The sequence below is a fragment of the Musca autumnalis genome, unplaced genomic scaffold (genome assembly GCF_047663935.1).
Source record: "Musca autumnalis isolate F117 unplaced genomic scaffold, ASM4766393v1 scaffold_1, whole genome shotgun sequence".
Taxonomy (NCBI): Eukaryota; Metazoa; Arthropoda; class Insecta; order Diptera; family Muscidae; genus Musca; species Musca autumnalis.
Genome location: NW_027411644.1, coordinates 323,066,253 through 323,090,744, shown reverse-complemented (window position 1 = coordinate 323,090,744; position 24,492 = coordinate 323,066,253). Strand labels below are relative to the sequence as shown.

Below are 24,492 nucleotides of genomic sequence, written 5' to 3'. Positions count from 1 at the left end.
AATCCGACTACCACCAAAAATAATATGTCTGTTTCTCTCTGGGACCCCCATAAGCAACCAAAATTTCGTGACCATCCGATTAAAATTACGACCTGTAGCTTGATTGCAAAAAATAGAAGAATTGGATGCATTACCGACTATTGTGGTATCTCCCGTGTTTGACCATCTTCGCCAACCTGCTTTACACCAATGTAAAAGTAATATTTTCTTCTTCCATTGACAGGCTTTGCCGTTGGAATACCCCTACTAGAAGCCGATATATTCACAAAGAATAAAACTTTGAATTTGTCTCCAAATGAGTTTTTCCCCATTCCGACACCTACATATTATCCGACTATCACCAAAATCAATAGGCTTCTTCCTCTGTGGGGCCCCCATCTACCGCCAAAAATTTCGTCACTATCCGATCAAAATTCCAACTTGTAGCGTGATTACAAAAAATGGAAATATTTTGTATATTACTGAATTTTGCAATATCTCGGTTTGCTCACTTACGCCAACATACTTTGCATCAATATAAACGAGATATTTTCTTCTTCCATTGACGGGTATTCCTTTTGGAATACTCCAACCAGAAGCGGAGATATTCGCATAAAAAAACGTTGACTTTTCTCCACATAAGCTTTTCGCTTAGTCCGACTCCTGAATATTATCCGACCATCACCAAACTAAATAGGCTTCTTCCTCTGTGGGACCCGCATCAACTCTCAAAAAATTCGTGACGATCCGATCAAAATTGCGACCTGTAGCGTGATTATAAAAAAATCGGAAAATGGGATGCATTATCTACTATTGCCATATCTCTGCTATTTGACCACCTACGACAACCTGCTTTACATCCTTGTAAAGGTGATATTTTCTACTTTCCTTGCAGGTTTTGCTTTAGATATACCTCTTAAAGAAACAGAGATATTGGCTTTGAAATAAAACGTTGACCTTTCCCCAAATAAGTGTTTGCCCATTCAGACCCCTGAATATTATCCGACCATCATCAAAATCAATAGGCTTCTTTCTCTTTGGGACCCCCATTAACCCCCAAAATTTCGTGACGATCCGATCAAAATTGCGACCTGTATCGTGATTACAAAAAAATCGGTAAATGGGATGCATTATCGACTATTGCCATATCTCTGCTATTTGACCACCTACGACAACCTACTTTACATCGTTGTAAAAGTGATATTTTCTACTTTCCTTGCCAGGTCTTGCTTTTGATGTACCTCTTAAAGAAACAGAGATATTGGCTTTAAAATAAAATGTTGACTTTTCTCCAAATAAGTGTTTGCCCAGTCCGACCCCTAATAATTATCCGACCATCACCAAAATCAATAGGCTTCTTCATCTATGAGACCCCCATTAACAATCAAATTTTCGTGACGATCCGATCAAAATTGCTACCTGTAGCGTGATTTCCAAAAAAATAGAAAAATGAGATGTATTATCGACTATTGCGATATCTCCGTTATTTGGTTACCTACGCCGACCTAGTTTACATCATTGTAAAGACGGGATCTTCTACTTTCAGAGTCAGATTTTGCTTTTGGAAAGTTCCCAACCAAAGCTGTGATATTCGTCAATATAATTAAAATCGCAAAAATGAAAATTGGGGTTTATTTGCTACTATTGTAATATCTTCGTTGTTTGTTCACCTACGAGCAACTGCTTTACATCATTAGAAAGGTGATTTTTTCTCCTTTCATTGTCGTGTTTTGCTTTTGGTATACCCCATATAGAAGCTGAGATATTCGCTTTGGAAAAAAACGTTGTCATTTTATCCACCTAAGTTTTTTGCCCTTTCCGACCCCTAAATATTATCCGACCATCACCAAAATCAATAGGCTTCTTCCACTCCGGGACCCCTATCAACATGCAAAATTTCGTGACGATCCGATCAAAATTGCGACCTGTAGCGTGATTACAAGGTTTAGATGGACAGACGGACAGACGGACGGACGGACGGACTGACGGACGGACACACATAGCCAGATCGACTCAGCTCGTCGAGACATTCATTTTGGTATATATAAGTATGGGTCTGCGACCATTATTTCGATGCGTTACAAACTTTTTGGCCAAAACCAACTTATAATACCCTCTCCACATAGTGGTGTAGGGTATAAAAAGGGTTAAACGATCGGATCGGGACGCGTACAAAAGTACATATGGACTGAAAGAGGACACTCTCGGGCATCTACCTGTAAATATCAAACTTTGTTTAATATTGTTCTCTAAAAGTTCTACTCCAATTAAATAGGAATTTAACTAAAATTAGTACCTGAGGAAAAATAAAATAACTCACTACATGTAAACGCCACGTTAATTTATTGCAACGGTTCTTAAAGGCAACAACCCTACCTACAGCTGTGTTCAAAATAATAGGAGTGCTCATTCACACCAAGGAAATGGTCGAATAAACATGGTTAAACTTACCCATTTTGGTTTATTTTGAATTTGTTTAACATTGTTGACATCCCAACAGTTTATTTGTTTCAGCAGAAATGTGACAATTTGTTTTAAATTATTTACGGTTTACACCAACATTATAAATCGCCTTCAAATTTGTTGTTCAAAAAAATAGGAGTTCGGAAGAAAAAGGACAATAAAAATATTTTTAGTTGAGTTTAAAATCAAAATTGTCTATATTTTAGTTGACAGTAGTGAATCCAATAGATTTTATGAGATTTGATGGCTGTTTGAAAACAAAAGTTCTTTTGGAGTAGCCTGAAAACAGGTGATTGTCCTTGCAGCGATTTTTTCCATAAATTGAGCACTTATTGGGTAACTCAATGGATTTTGTAGACAGAATTTAAGTGATTAGAGTTTTTTGATGCTCTGGCTGTTATCTCGAACAATATATAATGATCGGTATCCCGGAAATTCGTGTATTTTGACAATTGAGACAAGTTAAAGCCGGTTTCCATTAATTCTTTACGTAAGGATCGGATAAAAAAGCGTATCTATAGGCATTAATTTCTCGATCAAGTGATGTTTTGAGGTGCTTAACATCTTAACTGCACGCAGAATTCATTATATGGTTCATTTTTGAATAATTGGATGATTGGCACATATGAGACATTTTTCAAAACGCTTTGTTGATAAGGTAACTTTAAGGACAAACTTTTGAAGTTGGCCTAAGATTATTTTTATTAGGTTTCGGATCGTATAATAAACAGTTTTCTAATGAAGCTAACCTAAATAAAGTATTTTTGAGTGAAATACGTAAGTTTATATTGAAAAATATATTACGGCGTATACCAACCATAGTGCAATCCCAGCCTGCCTATCACTAAATGGTTCAAAGTACATTTCAACCGTTCACGTTTTAAACATTTTTTAAAATGAAGCAAAATTGATTGCATACACAAGGTTAGCATCCTAAAGACTTCCAAATATTATTTGGTTGGTGAATAAATTCCTTATAGATACGCTTTTTTGGCCGATCCTTACCTTAAGGACTAAGGTAAACTGTCTTAAACTTTGCTCAAGGATCAAAATACCCAAATTTATAGGATACGAATCATTATATATTGTTAGAGATAACATCCATAGCATCAAACAAATCTAATCGTTAAAGCTTTTGTCTACAAAATTCATTGAGTTGCCCAATAAGTGCTCAATTTATGGAACAAATTTCTGCAAGGACAATCGCCTGTTTTTTGGCTACCTCCAAAGGACTTTTGTTTTCAAACAGCATTCAAATCTCATAAAATCTATTGGATTTACTACTATTAACTAAAATATTGAAAATTTTGATCCTAAATTCAACTAAAACTATTTTTATCGTCATTTTTCTTCCACACTCCTATTTTTTTGAACAAAAACTTTAAACACGATTTATAATGTTGGTGTAAACAGTAAATAATTTAAAACAGATTGCCACATTTCTGCTGATGAATGAACTGTTGGGATGTCAACAATGTTAAACAAATTCAAAATAAACCAAAATGGGTAATTTTAACCATATTTTTTGACAATTTTCTTTTTTTTGTATGGGCGCTCCTATTATTTTGAACGCAACTGTATATAAAAAACAATGAACAGAATATCTGTTATAGTTTCCGAGAAATATCTATTTCTTTCTCTAGAAATTAATAAAAATGACATATTTTCTATAACTGGGCAACAATTGGCGTCTTTAGTTTCCAATAGTTTGATCTAATTTTTTGGTTTCCTTAGTTTCAATATGTTTACTATCAAACCCCATACAGAAATTAGCAATAGATGGCGACAAAAAATTTGAGTTTTGGCCAGGAAAGTCGATGCACTGTCAAAAATGTGATATTGTCTGGCAATGGAATCGAAATTTGGTATTCAGTGTACAAGGCGGTGTACCTAACATTGTACTACGATGGAATCCATAAATTATTATTGTTTTATAACTTAAAATTGAAATATCCACTGTATACTTGTTGTGTCTTCTATACGCTGGAGAACGAAAATGCCTAACTACAGCCATCTCTGAGAAACATTTGGATAAATCTACCGCTATAAAAAATAGTATATACTTTAAACAAGCGGGAGTAAAAAAGGGAAAAATAAAAGAGGGAGTAATGTTTTGTTTTAGTACGTGAAACATGAGTTAATCTTTTTTGTAAATACCTACAAGGTATGTAACTCCTTACAATGTATGTATCTTGTTTGTTTGTTTAACTGCTACAATATTCTCCTTACATTGCAATTTAAACTGTGCTGAGACGTGATACACTTTATTTTAAATTATTATACATTTGATGAATAAAATAAAAATGTAATTTAGAAATTCTGTTTTTATTTTATTTAAATTATTCACGTTTAATACGAAATTCTTTCTGAGGTGTAATTTACTAAAAAACATTGTCCAACAAAATAGCAAGAGAATAAAATAACACACAGTTTGGTGATGGTTGGTGTCCTTTTAGTGTCCAAAACTTGAGGTAATAAATTTTACTTACGTCTTTTTTGTAAGTGAAATTCGCTGTTCTAAATGTAGTTGAAAGTTTCGAAAAGAGTATCCTTGAAAAATGTTGGCCACACCAATCTTTCGCTTGTATATGGATGTGTGTGCTTTGTGTTTGTAGACACCTACACAATAATATATGAATTGCCGATGTAACTGGCAATAGGCCTAGTTTATTGCTGCTGCTGGCACTGCTGTCTAAGCCAATACCAATTCCTGAGACATTACTGGTGTGTCAGTTATTTTGGGTGGATTTTACGTTGTGTACCCCCTAGTGATTTTGTTTGTTGTTGTGAAATGGTTATTGTTGTGCTTGCTGGGACTATTATTGTGTGTTTTTGTATTAATTTAAACTTTGGTAATAAACAAAATGGTTATGTGGCACATTGAATTTAGGAGCTTTAGTTATTTATTTAATTTTTTCACTTTCCGCTTGTGTGTAGGTGGGTGGTTGTTTGAACGGGAATTGGGTGTTGTGGTGTTTAAATCACTTCGTTTATTTTGTGGTTGGATATTTTCTCAAAGTTATATTTACAACTTTTTTTGCTTTTTACAATTCTTTTAACTTTGGCACCAATTTGTTGGTAGGTTTTATAAATATTTAATGTATTTTTTCTATTGTAGATTAATTTGGGTGTCACGTTCTATTTTATTATTCTACTTCTTTCACAAGTTTTCATTGAATTTCTGTGAGGAAAAAAATAAGAAAAGAGAGAAATAAATAAATTTTTCTTGTCAGCGAGTTTCGTGTTTTTCTTTTTTTATATCAAATAAGAAGGCTTTTGTGAGGTAAAAAAACGCCTTTGTATGTTATAATATTTCAGTCAGGTTTATTATTGTTTTGCATTTTTTAATGAATTCCTTATGACTATTCCATGTTGTGAGTTTAAAAAATTAAATTCACTGCTATTTTAGAGCTGTTATTGCTGAAATTGCATTGCATTTATTTGTTGTTTTTAGTTTAATATTTTTTTTTTTTAAATAAAAGAAATTATGAAATTAATAATTAATTATTTCTATTCTAATGAATTTCGGCGAATAATTTAATGTCATGTGGTTAATTTCGGGTTTATTTATATATTTATTTGATTTTGCCAATTAACAGATAAATAATAATTGGAAAACCTGCCTCTAAAAAACCAGATATTAAAGTATATTTTTTATGCAACCAAATTGGGAATCAAAATTATTCCAGCCCGTTATTCGAGTTCGATACTTTGAAGAGTTACAATTTTTTGACATTTATTTTCCTAGAAGTTTAAATAAATCGGTGTGAACAGCAAATAATATAAGAATAACGGTACCCAGACATAACTCCCATAATGATTTTGAGAGTGAAAACTTTGAAAATATTTTTTTAAAAAATCGCGGAACTTTTTTAAAAATATTTTCGCTTGCGGCTCTTTTCGTTTTTCAGAACGTATTTGCGAATTTTAACAAAAACTTTTTATTTTCTTAATTTATATTTTCCTGTAGGCAGAATTTTTCGTTTAAAATTGGTTTGAAGGCAAATTTTGAATACAGTTCGATTTGTATTGGCTACTACTTATTTTGTACTTAATTTTCCCAAAAATTTTAAATTATAATTTATATAAATTCATTAATATTTAAAAATTATATAAAAAATCACTTAAATTTTAAAAACGGATATAACTCCCATTGGGACTTATGTCTGCTAGGGGTGGTCGGACATAGCTCCCAAAGAAGTTGGGAGTTATATAACATATAAGATGGGTTTTATTTTTTATTGCTGCTGTATATAAATCTAATCTCTCAATGATCATTAAAATAATACACCAATTTTCTTCATTTAATATGACAAATTCAAAATTAATGAATTTAAAACGTTTTAAGCCGATGCACTAAAATCACAAAACAAACACAACAACCGAACTTTTGATTTCATTTTTATTAGCTATTCATTAACCCCAAAATTAACACTTTGTATTTTTGTTTCTTTACGAATTAACATTCGCTGCTTTTGTTGTTGTTTTTCGGCGTTATAATTTACTTTTTTTGGTTGGGCTATTATTTATTTTTTGTTGCATTTATTATGAGTGTCTGCCTCAAAGTGTTGTTTTTGTCTTGTCGAGGGGCTTTTAATTACCCTCTAAATACGTGTTTAGAATTAGGCAGAGTGAAAGAGAGATGTTATGTTTCAAATGAGTAATTTATTTACAACTAAAAAGTTATTTTGTGATCTTCCCAAAAGTAGAATGATTTATATTGTTAATTAGTGTATAAGATTAAATTAAAATGTTCATGGCAATATTTTGACACATTTATCTATCTATCATTAAGTAATTTGTACACCGTTTCACTGACTGGAAATACTTAATTTTGGATCAACTATTTGCTTGAAGCAGTAAAACCCTGTTTAGAGTAGACTTTTTTACCTGGTCAACCTATTTTATATATTTTACCTATATGCAAATGAATTGCATATAGGTACCTTAATCCACTGGTTTTACTAAACCAAGAACAATATAATGTACTACGTAAAAGTGGGGTCTCTGGTAATTCAAACTAAACAAAACACTGTTATTGTGTAGATCTGAGACAAGTTTTCATGTTTTGTTTGGAGACCAACCATGTCTCCGCGATGAATATCGATATCGAATGAATGACAAACTTTATCCAAAACATATTCTACATTTGGTAAAAAAGTGACTGCTATTAAAAATACACAATATTTCCCAAAATTGTATTATTATTTGAAATTAACGAGGCTTAAACCAGTGTCGTATTTGTTAAAATGTTATTAAAGCATGTTTTATTTATTAGTACAACTGGAAAGGCAGTTATGCAATTTTAAAATTATACAACAGATATACCCAAAACATGTTGTTTTTTTTTTTGTTATGCTTATAATCGATAGTACGATTATCACCTGAGTATGAGCATTATTTGTGTTATAAATTGTACAAAAAAACTGTCAACTATATACACATATATAAACATTACTACTTTTCCACTACAACCTAATATATTAAAGTGACAAGACTTATATTAATATCAAAACAAGTAAACAAACAAGTAAAAGTGCTACATAATAACAAGGCTCCATCACGAATGACTAGGTAGAAACATTGCCCTTCCACCACAATATATATGTAGAAACTACTCAGACTTGTTACAGACAATTTTTCACGCCGTCTTAAGTATTGGGATGACGTTATATTTTCTAATGAGACTAAAATTATGTTGTACTATGACGATGGGCCTCAAAAAGTATTGCGAAAACCCCGTACAGCCATGGAAAACAAAAATTTGGCAGTGATGGTATGTGCTGTATACCAAGCAGTGACGATGGTGACATCCAGAACAATGGGGGAAACAATGGCAGAGGAACTTCATCTAGATGTTATAACAAGTAAGAACGGCGTTAAGTTCGGCCGGGCCGAACTTGTTATACCCTCCACCACAAGTTGTATTGAAGTAAAATAGAATAATTAGTTTCCTTTCGTGTATGAAGAAGACTTAATACTAAATTTCAGCAATTTCGGTAAAACAATGTGAGGCACCATTCTATGGGGGCTATTTCAAAACGTCGATTTATACCGACAAATTTCTGACGAAATGTTTTTTAGGGTCAAAGAAGAATGTGGCAAAACTAAAAAAATACCGAAAATCAAGAAGTAAGCTTCTATGGGGATATAGGAAGACGTGTACCTATACTGATATTACTCTTCTGGAATATTTTATAACTCTTGGAAGACGAAATAACGAATTTCAGCCATTTCGGTTGGATATTAACGTCACAATCTTCAGTATTACGAAAATCCGGAGGTACCGTTCTATGGGGGCTATATCGAAACATGGACCTATACCGACGAATTTTAGTCAGAAATGTGGCAATATGAAAGCTTGGTCCTGTACAGACATATTTCTGGCGAACAGTTTTATCTCACATTGAAGACTAAATACTAAATTTTAGCCATTTTGGTGGAATGTTGAAGATACAACCTTCAAAATACGAAAAATTGGGAGGTACTTTTCCATGGGGGCTATATGAAGGCGTGGACCTATACCGACAAATTTAAAGGGGAAGTTTGAGTATCCCCAACGAAGTCTTAATAACAAATTTCAGCCATTTCGGTGGAATAGTGAGACCACAACGTTCAAAATACCGAAAATCGGGAGGTACCGTTCTATGGGGGCTATATGAAGGCATTGACCGATACCGACAACGTTCTGGGGGAAAGTTTTATACCACCAACGTAGACTAAGTACCAAATTTCAGCCATTTCGGTGTGATAATGAAGCTAAACCTTTCAAAATACCGAAAATCGGGAGGTACGGTTCTATGGGGGCTATATGAAGGCACTGACCGATACCGACAAAGTTCTGGGGGAAAGTTTTATACCACAAACGTAGACTAAGTACCAAATTTCAGCCATTTCGGTGTGATAATGAAGCTAAACCTTTCAAAATACCGAAAATCGGGAGGTACCGTTCTATGGGGGCTATATGAAGGCATGGACCGATACCGACAAAGTTCTGGGGGAACGTTTTATACCACCAACGTAGACTAAGTACCAAATTTAATTCATTTCGGTGTGATAATGAAGCTAAAACCTTAAAAATACCGAAAATCGCGAGGTACCGTTCTATGGGGGCTATATGAAGGTGTGGACCGATACCGACAAAATTCTGCGGGAAAGTTTTATACCCCTAAAGAAGACTACGTACCAAATTTCAGCCATTTTGGTAGTATAATGAAGCTAAAACCTTAAAAATACCGAAAATCGGGAGGTACCGTTCTATGGGGGCTATATCAAAACGTAACCCGATATATCCCATTTTCAATACCAACCATCCTGCAAGTAATAAAAACTTCTGTACCAAATTTTGACTCTCTATCTTTAAAATTGCGAGCTGTATCTTGATTTTAACAGACAGACGGACGGACGGACAGACGGACGGACGGACGGACAGACGGACATGGTCAAATCGACATAGAATTTTATGCTGATCAATAATATATATACTTTATAGGGTCTCCGACGAATATGTCGATGTGTTACAAACGGAATGACAAATTTATATATACAAGCTGTTATTGATGGTGGGCATACTTAATATTAGAGCCAGCTTTTTGAAAAATATTGTTTAAGATTGAAAAGTTGTGAATTTTGCAATTTTTTAGTTGACAGTACAAATAATAAGTTGGTCTCCTTTTTGTTAATTTTAAGAAAGTTTTTGAGGAAATTTAGTTACTTTTTCATTTTATTTTATTAATAAACGTGTGTCTACAAACAGTAGCAACGTGTAGCGCACGTGAGAGGTATCGGGAGAAAAGGAGAGAGGAGAAACGTCTTTTCCGCTGGAAGAAGAGAGAAATTGAAAGACGGGAGTGTGAAAAAATCAAGATGTACAGGAGCCAGAATGAAGTCCGAAAATTTTACCAAAGAGTGAAAAATCAAACTGATGGCTTTGGTACAGGCACATCCTCCTGTAGAGACCAGCAAGGTAATCTGGTAACTGATACAGATAGTGTGCTAAGGATACGGAAATAACATTTTTCCAAAATTTTGGTATCCAATAGTAGCGAAGTCGACGAAGATACCACAGATCCAATCCCAGAAGATGGTACTGAATGTATACCGCCCAGCCAAGATGAGGTAAAGACAGCAATAACTCGGCTGAAGAATAATAAGGCAGCAGGAGCCGATGGCTTACAAGCCGAGCTGTTCAAATCCGGAGGCGACACGCTGATAAGGTGTATTCATCAGCTAGTTAGCACCATCTTGCAGAAAGAACGAGCACCCGACGATCGGAGCCTGAGCATCCTGTGCCCTGTCGACAAGAAAGGAAATAAGACTGTATGCTTCAACTATAGGGGCATGAGTCTTCTCCCTATTGCCTACAAGATAGTGATTGGATAATGTGCGAACGACTAAAGCCTATGGTCAATGAAATAATTGGGCCATACCAATGCAGATTTAGACCGGGTAAATCCACAATTGACAAGATATTTACCCTGCGGTAAATCCTGGAGAAGACCCAAGAGATGCAGATTGACATTTACGACCTTTTTGTTGATTATAAATCAGCCTTCGACAGCCCCCTATATTCAAAGGTATTCCAAGCCATGTCTGAATTTGGTATCCCTGCAAAGCTCATCCGGCTTTGTAGAATGACATTGACACCAAAAGAGGATTCAGTCAAGGTGATGGCCTCTCGTGTGTTCTTTTCAACATTCTGCTGGAAAAGGTTATACGAGATGCGAAGGTGAAAAGAAGTGGCACAATATATACAAACTTACTTGCTTATGCCGATGACATTGACATCATAGGTCGATCGGTAAAGGAAGCAACTGATACCTTTGAAGAAGTCGAAAGAGAATCTGCTAAAGTGGGACTGGAAAGCATACCATTCACATAAGAGTTTCTTGAAAACAAATATTTAATACAAGCCCAAGCTCTCGTAAAGTCTCACTCCAAACAAAAAAACACGACTCAAAGTGAAGCGCACGCTTAAGATTTTCTATGGGAAACCATGTAAAGTGCGGAGATAGGTTCCAGGGCAAAAACACTATTTTTCTTATGCCCACAAATTAAGGTTGATAAATTACTTGAATAACTAGGAATCCTATATGCCAAATTGTAGCTATTATGACCATAAAATGTAGCTAGAACAGGTGCAGTTAGATGAGGGCTATAATAAAACTTGGACCTACATACATTCATCATTGATGGTGGAGAAGTTTCTACACCTACACTAAATTCGGTATAAAAATGTAGCTAAAAATGTCAAAATACGTGAAATCGGGCAGTACGGTTATATGGGAGCTATACCAAAACGTAGACCGATGTAGACCATCTTCGAACTTGATCTAGGTTCAGACCAAATGCGTATACATCAAATCATTCGGAAGATAGTGAGATGACAATAAATGGACGGGCGGACATCAACTTAGAATTTTACACTGATCATTACTTCAATGCGTTACAAACGGAAAAAAATCTTTATATACCCTCCATATTATGGTGGGGGGTATAAAAAAATTAGAAACTCAAAATTAAAACAACGCAATATCGAACGAATTTACAACAAAAACAAGTGAGAAAAGGCTATAGTCGGTACGGGGCCGACTATGTGATACCCTACACCACTACCTCTGTGCATAATCTTTTCACTCGAAAACATTTCTTTTAGGGGGATACGAAAGATTTCACCTAACTGACTTTTATACCAAATGAGAAAATTTCGTGATGATCCGATCAAAATTCCGACCTGTAGTGTGATTGCAGAAAAAGTGGAAAAAAGGGATGCGTTACCGACTATTGCGATATCTCTATTATATGACCACTTACGCCAACCTTCTTTGCATAATTTTAAAGATGGGATTTTCTACTTTCTTAGTCAGGCTTTGCTTTTAGAAGGTCCCCAATGAAAGGTGTGATATCCGTCCGTTTGGGTTTTATTTGCGACTATTGTTATATCTTGTTTGTTTGATCACCTACGGGAACCTACTTTACATCATTAGAAAGGTGATATTTTCTACTTTCATTGTTAGGTTGTACTTTTGGTATACCCCTTATAGAAGCTGAGATATTCGCTTTGGAAGAAAACGTTGTCTTTTTATCCACATAAGTGTTTTGTCCATTCAGACCCCTAAATATTATCCGACCATCACCAAAATCAATAGGCTTCTTCCCCTCCGGGACCCCCATTAACATCCGAAATTTCGTGACGATCCGATCAACATTGCGACCTGTAGCGTGATTACAAGGTTTAGATGGACAGACGGACGGACGGACGGACTGACGGACGGACACACATAGCCAGATCGACTCAGCTCGTCGAGACATTCATTTTGGTATATATAAGTATGGGTCTACGACCATTATTTCGATGCGTTACAAACTTTTTGGCCAAAACCAAATTATAATACCCTCCCCACATAGTGGTGTAGGGTATAATAATATTTGCATATGCATAATTTATACATTTCGCATATTTTTGCATATGTGATATATTTCGATTGGAATTTAATTTTACAAAAATAGGTGTTGCATAAAATTCCGCTGTCTACATATCATTGAGCTGATATTAATCGGGGTGCTCTCATTGATATGAGAGAAGGTTCCCTTGTCCCTACTGGGATGTTTGTGGAACAGTTATATACAGTACATTTTAAGAAATATTCTTAAATTTGAAAATTGGCGTTGTTTAGCAATGTCTGCTACATCTTTAAATTTTGAACAATTGGACAGGTAATATGATAGAGTTCCACGCAATTTGTGAGAACTGGGAATTTGTCTGTCATGATAGAGAAAATTTGTAGCATGGGAGGAAGATGTGGTTCTCTTCACAAAACTCATTATATCATAGGTAGTAGGTCCGTTACCAAGCACACATATTATTGCAATTTTCATCAGAGGAAAGATCGGTAGTTAATTTTTCATATATAGGCGACTTTGCCGGTATATGGCCTCCAGGGATTCAAATATGGACCAAAAATAAAATGTTTTTATTTAGCATACAAAAGTAATGGTCCATTGCACCCGCTAAATAATATCAGATCATCATCAAAAATTGTAGGCATCTTCTTCGACTTAAACCCCTACCTCGTGCAAAATTTCGTGACTATTGATCTATAATTGCGACATCTAGTATGCTTTTGATTACATTACAAGCAAAACACTGGATATATTAGGCTGTAACTCTGTTATCTGACCACATAAATCAACATAATTGGCATTAATTGAAAGGGCAAGAGTTGTCCTTCCAAATATTATTTATGTGGGCGGAATGTGTGGCCCAGGAATAAAGATATTACCGGTATATTAAAAATTTTCACAATTTTCACACAAAAGTTGTGGTCCATTTAACCCTCTAAACATCATTCGATCACCATTTCATATTGCAAGCTTCTTCTTTGTCATATAATCTTACATTATTTAAAATTTCGAGGCGATCGGACTATAATTGCGACATACAGAGCCGCTACAAAATCGGATAAAAATTTTGTTTTTGGTCCATTTCACCGCTTAATATTTCTCGATCATCACCAATAAGAATAGGGATCTATTCTGATCTGAATCCGACCTCCATACAAAATTTCGTGACGATCGGTCCATAATTGCGGCCTGGAGCGTGTATACAATTTATAATGGACAGACGGACGGACGGACGGACGGACACACATCTCAAAATCGCTTTATCTCGCCGAGATATTAAGATTGGTATACCACATTGGGGGTCTCCGACGAATATTTCGCGGTGTTACATGAATTTTTACCAAAACAAACTTATAATACCCTGTCCACATAGTGGTGTAGGGTATAGTTACACCGCGGAGGCCCCCAATGCGGTATACCAATTTTCATATCTCGACGAGATAAAGCGATTTTGAGATGTGTGTCCGTCCGTCCGTCTGTCTATTATAAATTGTAATCAAACTCCATGCCGCAATTATGGACCCATCGTCACGAAATTTTGTACGGAGTTCGGGTTCAGACCAGAATAGATCGCCATTTTTATTGGTGATGATCGTGGAATATTTAGCGGGTGAAATGGATCAAAAACATAATATTTATCCAATTTTGTAGCGGCTCTGTAGGTCACAATAATAGTCCGATCAACGCGAAATTTTAAATAAAGTAAGAGGATATGGCAAATAGGAAGCGTGAAATATGAGATGGCGATCACATAATATTTAGAGGTTTGAATGGACCACAACTTTTGTGTGAACATTGTGAACATTTTTAATATACAGCTTATAATTTATTCCTGGAAGAGACATTCCGGGCAAGTAAGCTATACATGGAAGAGGAACGCTTGACCTTTCTATTGATGTGAAAGTAGCCTACATATGGAAAAAGAACTACTGGTCTTTCACCCTGATGCAAATTGCAATAACGTGTCTGCTACATAACGGGCCTATTGCCTAATATATAAAGGGTTTTGTGCAGAGAACCACTTTTCCCATTACCAGTTTTTTCATTAATGCAAATTACATGGTGCGCCAGCGTATTAATTTTCCAATTGGATTTTTATACATACATTGCAGCATGGGTCGCTTTGCCACCTTTTTCCAAAACGATTCCCCAGCCATATGATCGACCCTGTTCGACTATAGCCTTGGCTTACTTCTTTGATACCTTGGTAGTTGTGCCATGGTATTAACTAAGCAACGACGCAACTTCAAAAACAACGCAAAGTGAAACGACGCAAAGCCCGGTCTTGGTGTACTTTGAAGTTATGACCAACATTTTCCTACAGATTTATTCGTGTTACAAACATGCATATCCAATTATATGGCATCGATTTTTAAACCAGTGCATCTGTGTTGAATCGAACTGCATTCATGCTTATCAGATGTTATACATTCAGCTGTTTCACCCTCCATCCATATACTTAAGACTTTTGCAATATAAAATTTGTTAATTTTTAATTCCTCTACTTAATTTTGAATTTTTTTGTCATTAATGAAATTTCCATAAACATTTGTTTTCAATTAGTTTAAATGTAAACATATTAAATTTGCAATTTGTAATTTTCATTTTTTTTTATTTTTGTTGTTGCTGGTGGCCATTATTTTGTTTAACATAATTTTGAAATCAGAGAATATTTAGATATGTTGTCCATGAATCGGTAGTATAAAGACAACATCATAAAGACAACTATTAAATAATTTTTAATGTTTTTTTTATTCGTCGAAGAATTTTTCCACTCAAAAACTCCTTAAACACATTTGCTATGCTATGCATAAAGAATTCTCTCTTTAATTTTTTGTTTATTTATAAGCTTTAAGACACTCTTTCTGTTTTTTGCACTAATTATAATTTTATCATTTAAAATTAACGTTTCAGGTTTTTTTCACTGTGTATTTTTGTTGTTTCTTAAAAAAAATGTGGATTTCGTAGCCGTTTTCTGGTTTCATTTGAATATTGGGTTTCATTCAAAATATATGCAAAAATATTTTTAATTTTTGTTATATGGTTTGCCTATAAAAATTATTTTTTGTAAAATATATATTTTTTATCTTGTTATTTTTTTTATTTTTTATTACTGTTATATGGTTTACCAATATTTTTTTGTAATCTGAATACAATATACATATTTGTTAGAACATATTAAATGAATTTTAATTTTTATTTTAACACATCCATATAATCCACAAAATTTCAAATTGTCGTCTGGAATTCCTGACCTTTAACACTGGAATTCATTACTGTACAAAACAATCATTTTATTTTTACTTTTTTTTTTTGAATAAATATTAAATTAATTTTTTTCAACTTGACTTACTTTATTTAAATATTCTATTAATAAATTTTGTTAATTATGTATTTTTAATTTTTTCTTCACTTTTCGTTTTTATTTTTCACAAATTTAAATTCTTAATTTTGTTAACACAAATTTTATTTCTTTGTAAAATTTAAGAATTTTTATTGTTTTATTTCCGTATTTGGATATTCTTTTATTTGTTTTTATTATATTTATTTTCATTTACAAGCACTGTGGCGATTTATATGGACCGAACCGAACCGCACCGGCTTTAAACAACGACTGAAAGATTGAATCGTTATTAGCCTTCATTCACCATTGTTTTACTCGTCTGTCTGTGTTTTGTTTGTGTTTGAACAGCCTTTGCTGGTTGACATTTTGTGTTATTGATTTTTGTTTCAGACGGTCATAACAGGTCGAACCAGAACCCAAAACTTGCCACTTGCCGCAATGGCATTGCATTTGTTGGTTGGAGAACAGCATAATCAGGTATCAAACAGAAATGAAGCAGCCGTCTCATACAACACTACCAAACATTGGACGCTCTATATTCGCCGCAAAGTTCAAAGTTGAAATGAAAACACAACAGGTTTTTCTTGCCATGCCAACAACAATACACAAGCCGCCTAGATTTGGCTTCGAATTTATTTTTCTTGGCACACACAAGTTGTCTTAATGTTGTTGTTGTTGTGTACAACATTAACCATTAAAAAGAGGAGAATAATATCTCTCTCTTTGTTTAATCTATTTTTCTCAATGCAATCCACCGAAAAGAAACATCTGCGCACACAGCACTTATTTTTGTTTGTTTACACAAATAAAGGAAAAGCTTTTCATTCATAAATTTTACGTTCAGCCAGCATAGATTCGACTTGGTGGTGTTTGGTGGACCAGCATTCTGTTCGCGCCATTTTCACCTGACCTTGACTAAAATTTGTTAATGTTTTGAATATTACAGTGTTCCAAACAACTCTATGTATATGATATGTGGGGAATAAGGTAGAAAAACGGGGAAAACATTAGAACATCATTAAAAATATTTTTCTAATAAAATCTTCTTCCGCCTGGTACATTAATTTATAAAAATGGATTTCTTAACAAAATCTATGCTTTCATAATATACTGTTATACATTTCTCACGAACAAACTGTGTAATTTATTAATTAAATACAGTGGGGAAAGGATAAAAGTCGGGCGGGGCCGACTATAAGACCACCACAAATACATACATATGTATGTATGTATGGGGGCTATATTAATATCTCGACCAATTTCAATATAATTCGGAACATTTATTTCTAAACCAAATACAGACACACATTGGGCATATGTAGCATGTTTTGTGCAGCAAATATATGAAATCGGCCGAAAATATGTGTAATCTGAAATCTGAATCGATTTTTACCAAAATCAATAGAGTTCTTCATACGGCTAAATAAAGGGTCTGCTCCAAACGATGAAAATGTCTTACCAATTCATTGTTGTAGCTACAAAACGAATTCTACAAAAAATTGTGAAAATCGGATCCGATTTCCGTGTAGCTATACAGGGCCCAAAATACGTAAAGTCAGCCTATCGGATTCATTTTTTAGCCACAACAAAAAACGGGTAAATAATATTCATCGATTGGACAATAAATGCGGATTATAGAGAATTTTCGTGAAAATGCACCTTTGGCGCCATACAAATTACTATGGAAACAAAGAACCCTCTCGTGGCACGAATTAACTTTAACCGATGGCCATAAAATTTCATACATGTATAAGGTTTTTGGATTAATTGAAAAAAATAGGTGGTATGCATTAAAAATAAAACTGAGAAACATTCTAAATTAACATTAACAAGTAAAAAAGTATCAGTCGACATTTCCGAGAGATCCTTCCTATACACAGAAAGAAAATAGGTTCGATTTCTGACACAGAGATAAACTGGAGATAACCCTAATGTTTGTACCGCAATATTTTGTACTTTTCGATTCCTCGGCAATGCAAATGGTCTACTAAGTTCTTCTCTTCCAGGAGATCTAAGAAGTGAAAGTTTCTGTCATCGAGAACCTGCAAATAATGTTTTTTTGCCTCGGGAAATGTCTACTGGCTTTTTCTTACAATATACATTGTATCTGCCGCAGATCTGTCGCAATTCCACCTATTTTCTTTCTGTGTATAGGAGGATCTCGTTTTTTCTTTTAAGTATGTTGGCTCAGACCCATAGCAATAACAATCACCTGATATTTTAATGATTAACTTATCTTAATGCCAGCATTGAACCGTGTTCTGAAATAGGAGTCGTAAGAATTTGAAGTCTCTCGATCAAAAATACGCACTTTTCAGTTGAATTTCATCTTTCTTTATTTCTTTCTATAAAACTAAGAAGAAACTGTTCAGTTATGCCATATTTTTAACGTATTATAGACAAATAAAGTCCACAGCTTTCATAAGGTCTTATTTCCCCCGTATTAAAGCCATAGTTTGACCAATTTTAGCGTTTTAAACTTGAAATAGCTTTTATTTATTCCAATTTAAAAGAACGGTAACAGTAGCATTCAAAATTTGCATTTTTACTCAAGTTATTAAAGAATGTGCTATTCCGATGAAACACTTTAAACCGTACAAATTTTGGGCTTTTTGAAAGAAAATTAAAAAAATTATAACGGTACGTTATCGAAACCAAAATTTTTGTTGAAAGATACTTCATAAGATTACAAACCAAGATATATAAACGTTCCCGAGGTTATTCCACGGATATAGACTTAAATGAAGTAACAAAAAGCAATTTGAAATGTGCTTTTGACATGAAACGAAGTGTACATCGAACGACGTGGAATCGCGAGTTCTACAATCTTATAACTAGTTTGGATTATTATCTAGTTGCATCCTATAATTATAAGAAAAATTCGAAAAACACTGAAATCAAAACTTCAACATGTCAGCATCGATTTTAGGGGAATGAAGTGTATATATCGAAAAGTCATACACTAGAACCATGTTGCCCAAGAGGTATTCTTAAGTTATTTCTTTGAGCACAGGTTTGAATTTTGCGTGGTTTAACCAGAAATCAAGAAAGAACACAAGAAAAACTTGTTTACTTCAACACATTTTTTCCATTTTTTTATATTAACACCAACGTATCTTCCACGAAAATTATTCGTTATGGTCCATATTATGAGATCGTGTCTAAAACATTTCAATTAATATAAATATATTCATATTTTATAAAATATATTAACAGTTCGCGACTTATTAAATGGTGAACCTCAACTTCAACGATTGTAAAACTGTTTTGAATATTACCATATACCCTCAGCCTGTGTGGATTGAAATACTTTTTTTCCAAAAAAACTTACGTATTTAGAGGGGTTTTCAAAACAATAGGGATAGGATTAAAGTGCAAAAATTTGCGGGGATGTCGATAGATAGGGCTTTTTTAAACTGAGTTTTGACAATATTTAGAGTACCATTTTAGCGAATATTTTCGAACTTTTGTGGGGGAGGTATCGAAAGGTCCACTCCTTCCACCTTCGAATTTCTTCTAATATTCGATGAAATATTACGATGTCCAAAGTGTGAACGAACGCAGTATTCGGTTCGAGCTCACCAGACACTACATATGGTGCCAAAGGGGTTTTTACAACTTTCGGGCTTTTTTCTCAAGAAGTATGGACTTGCCCTTGGAGAAACTTTTACCGCCGTAATTGAGGCAGCGAATGCAAGTTGATTCAACAAAAATCAAAGTGATCCGAGAACAGGTCTTAAAGAGAATTTATCCAAAAATGTGTGTGGGAGGTACCCGACGGAGTGGGCAAATATAGTCCATATTCGAACCTGACCTATACCTGGTAGATATATTAGGATGTGTAAAGTATGCACCAAATCTGTCACTCCCATCATGAGTTATCGTACGCACAATTTTTCCGAACATTTTTAAACTTTTGTGGGGGAGGTACCTGAAGGAGTGGACCGATATGGCTTATCTTCGAACTTAAACTAAGTTTGAACAAAATATTACGAACGCCACATTTTGGACCGAATCCGTCCGTTGTACCGTCTTTTGACGGGGAAGGGGGGGGGGGGGGGTGGTTAGTGAATTAAAGTTGCTATAACAAAAAGCAAAGCGATTCGAGAGCAGACCCTAAACTGAACTTTTCCGAAATTTTGTGTGGGAGGTACCCGATAGAGTGGACCGATTGAGTCCCTATTGAAACCTTATCTAAGTTTGGTACACATTTCACGATGTGCAAATCGGTTACTTCCTTCAAGAGTTACCGTGCGCACAAATTTTCCGAACATTTTCGAACCTAACCTTTGGTTTTTATGTTTTTGGTTCTTATGTTTTTCCGGCCGCTGATTACATATATTATTTAACCCTCAGGCGGTCATTTAAGGGGTCTTTTTGGTCCCTCCTCCTATAAAATGTGATCTTATCGGATCAAAATATTCTACAAATTTGTTCGCCATCAATTTTTACTATGGGTCCTAGAATACATCAGAACTATATACCTTACCTAAACTCCAGAAATATGCAAAATTATAAACACATTTTAGGGTTAAGGGCGTACGTCATGTGAGTTTTGGCAAAATTGTCATACAAAGCATCATTTTAGAAAAATGCCGTCAAAGACAAAAATGTTCTCTGCTAAATTTCACAATAAGTTACCAAAGAAAAGAAATCTCTATTTGCATTACATACCAAGAAAATTTCGATATCAATTTTGCCAAAAAACCAAGAAACTAAAATAGGGTTGCAAGCTTCCACCATTTCTACAGTTTTGGAAATATTTGAGTTAAGATCCCTTGGATTCCTTGCACTTTAGATGTATAATGTCTGTGGTAACTATACTGACAAGAATGCGAGGAATATTTTTCTTAAAAAAATTAACCCTCGTGCGAGTCATAAAAGGGGTCCTTTTGGTCCCTTTTTCCACAAATCTTGAAAATCTCCTATAAAATGTGATCGGATCAGACCAAAATGTTCTAGAAATTCGTTCGCCATAAAATTTTACTATAGGTCTTAGAATATACCAAAACTCCAAATTATACCCAAACGTCAGAAAGTGACCCTATACTATATTCTGACATTCTGAATGAAAGAAAATCTGAACATACCTGCAAGACAAAATATCACATAAAAACAAAAAGTGCAAATATGTGCAGGATGTTTCGATGGAAATTGGTAAAAAACCCTTCCTTTTTTATGAAATGATAAATTACACCGCCCAACTCGATCTTACTCACAACTATTTTCATAATTTATTGTGAAAATTGATCATGAAAAAAATTAACAAGTACGGACATCAATTATTAAAGAACGCACAATTCATTGGCGACACTGAACATCTTAAATACGTTTCACATACCTTTCATTACAATTACAAAAAGAAAATATTTAATAACCGTTGTTTATTTTGCATATTATAATAGATTTATAAACAACTTAAATATTGAAAAGAAAAAACAATTCCAAATAGGGTCACTTCGACCTGCTTTTATAACCATTTATTAAACAAGAAATGTATATATTTTTTCATAACTACACGCACTATGATCCTATAAACAATATCTGACCCTTTTTAGTGTAAATTGATATTTTTTTTTCGATTTTTGGCCAGGTTTTTTGGAAAATCGGACACTGTGCGATGTTTAGATTACGTACCTAATTTTAAAATATTTTTCCGATGCATAAACAGCTGAATGACAGCAGATGAATAAAATAAATTTCATTAAAACATATTTTTGTATTTTGTTGGCAAAATTGATATAGATATTTCATTGTTATATAATGAAAATAGATAGTTAATTTCTTCGGAGAATATTTTTGTCTTCGACGTCATCCATTTTGAATGATGCTTTTGATTTTTACAGATTCTGGGCGTTCAGATAAGATTTAGAATTCTGATGTATTTTATTGTAAAATATTCGGATCCGATCCGATCTCATTTTAATGTGGATTTAAAACGTTTTTTGGAAAAAAGGGACCAAAAAGACTCGCTTGAAGGTTAACTTTTATAACTAAAAGACTTCCTGCATTGTTGCCAGTAATATTGCCAAATACTTTATATGCCTAAAGCACAAGGATTCCAAGGAATCCTAACTCGAATATTTCCAAAAATGTACAAATAGGGGGAACTTCCCCGACGCATTTGGGGTAATTTCCGACTTAAACTTTCAAAACGCCGATACACATGTCTTCAATTTTTCGGTCCTCTTTCATAATCTGCCCAATTTTAACTGTAATTATTTTTTGTGTTGTACAGTGTAATACCAATAACACATAAAACTCTTTACCACAGCGTGGTGTAGGGTATAAAAACTACATACTTTTTACATCCGAGTACGAATCTGAGAGTTGTGTTTTCAACGCTCACCGTCGGCATACAATTTTCTAAAAATAGAACATAGTTCTTTATAAACTTTGAAGTACATAAGCATAATACAAATATAAAAATTTATTTCAAAACTTTAAAATTCTCTATCGTGTTCTAAAGAACGCGACCTTTAGTTGTTTTTGAATGGTGCAAATATAAACAAAACCATTAGCATAATTATATGACATCACTTTCTATACAATTTGGACTGAAAGATTTACTTTTGATGTTGTTTGGGTCCGTATTATTTTCGCGGCATTTGTACCTAGCCTTGGCTTAGAATTGTTAAATGTTTTAAAATGCACAGTGATCTAAAAATGCTTTAAATATATGATATATGTTGAGTAATATACAGATGGGAAATGCTCTGCTGTGAAGTTTTTTTTTTTTTGTTTATTTTTGTCTTTTTAGGAAGAAGGTTATTATTAATGAAAGTTTTTGTATGTTTCTTTTTGATATTGCTACCAGATCTACCGTTTTTCCGTTCCTTTACTTTTCTGGTAAAAATGTTCATGAGAGAGCAATATTGAGCTATTTTGGCACTATTCTCTTTTACCACTTTTACCATTGATAAAGTAAAGGAACAAAGCTTATGCTATGTTATATACTGCGAAGATTTAAAGCCGTAGTATATATCGTGTGTTATGCTATTTCAATGTTTGCAGCATAGCATATGAATTACTTTTGCTATTGGAATAAAAAAAACTAGCTCAGCATAGCAACAGGATATTTTTGGTGTTTTCAGTGCTGTGCTGGTAGCAAATTCAATCTTCGCTAGGGGTGCAAAACAGTACATAAAATCCATTAAAAAAAAATAGACGTTATAGATTCACGTTTTGGAATAGCCCCCATATAAGAGTATTATTATCATCAGTTAAGATATTCTGCTCCTCCAATGGATGGAGAGTAATTGTTCCTATTTACCTCAATACACTTCGTGGTGGAGGGTATAAAAAGTGGTGGAGTATAAAAAGTTCGGCCCGGCCAAACTCAACTCCGCTCTTATTTGTTACTAGTTATACTAACTAAGTACATAATGAGAAGACAGCGGAGTTTTATGTAACCCCTAGTCTTGGTCCGATTCAAATTATGGGACTGGGTATATGTTTGGCTTCTGATTAAATTGCAATCGAAACAGATGACATAGCAAATTATGCAAAATGCATAAATTTTCTTAGGGAACCAATATTTCAATAATAGGTACAAAAATGTTTTTGTGTACAATTTTTATGTTAAAAATTCTCTTCAGACAAGTCAATAAAATATAGAAATGTATAACCACAGACACAACCTTCAAAATACCGTAAATCGGGAGGTACCGTTCTATGGGGACTATATGAAAACGTGGATCTGTACCCACAAATTTAAGGTGGAAAGTTTTATACCTTAGGCCACAAATTCAAAAGCTCGACTCACTGCGGATCTGTCCTACGAGTTTCTAAATATAACCAAGATTATCTCTGAACCTCAAAAGGAATTGTTTACCCCCAGACATAGATCATAATTTTTCCGCGTAATGAAAAGTGTCCTCATATGGGTTTCAAAAATACGGGTTTCTCGTTCCAGCACCATAACCGCGTAATCTGTATGACGCATTTAATAGCTTTTTAATGATATACGGTTAATCGGTTCATGAAAACCGAATAAGAATTCGGTTTTAGTATCAAAATAACCAAAATTCGGATATCCGGATCTGTATTCCAAAAAATAATGAAAATTAACGGGCTCGGCAAAGCGAAATCCAATTGCGCTCAATATTTGTAATGATTCGATAATTGTAGATTATCGATGGGTTAATAGGAATATATTGAAATAAATAGATATAGGGTTGTCTTAGCCAGATTCGGGTAAAAGTGAAAAAGGACCGCTTACAAGATAGTATCGATTTCATGTCTAAAGAAACCGTACCTAAAATCTTCCGAGGGACATTTTAGCAGAACATTCATCACGCCAT

General features: G+C 34.1%; 1 protein-coding gene across 1 annotated transcript in view; it reads right to left on the bottom strand.

The window, feature by feature from the left end:
• PK2-R2 (Pyrokinin 2 receptor 2) overlaps positions 1-16,516 on the bottom strand; it is a 136,432-nt gene extending 119,916 nt beyond the window's left edge. The window contains exon 1 of the mRNA XM_073962533.1: positions 16,199-16,516. The gene's annotated coding sequence lies outside the window, so the exon portion shown is untranslated. The remainder of the gene's footprint in view (positions 1-16,198) is intronic.
• Between the last annotated feature and the right edge of the window lie 7,976 nt (positions 16,517-24,492).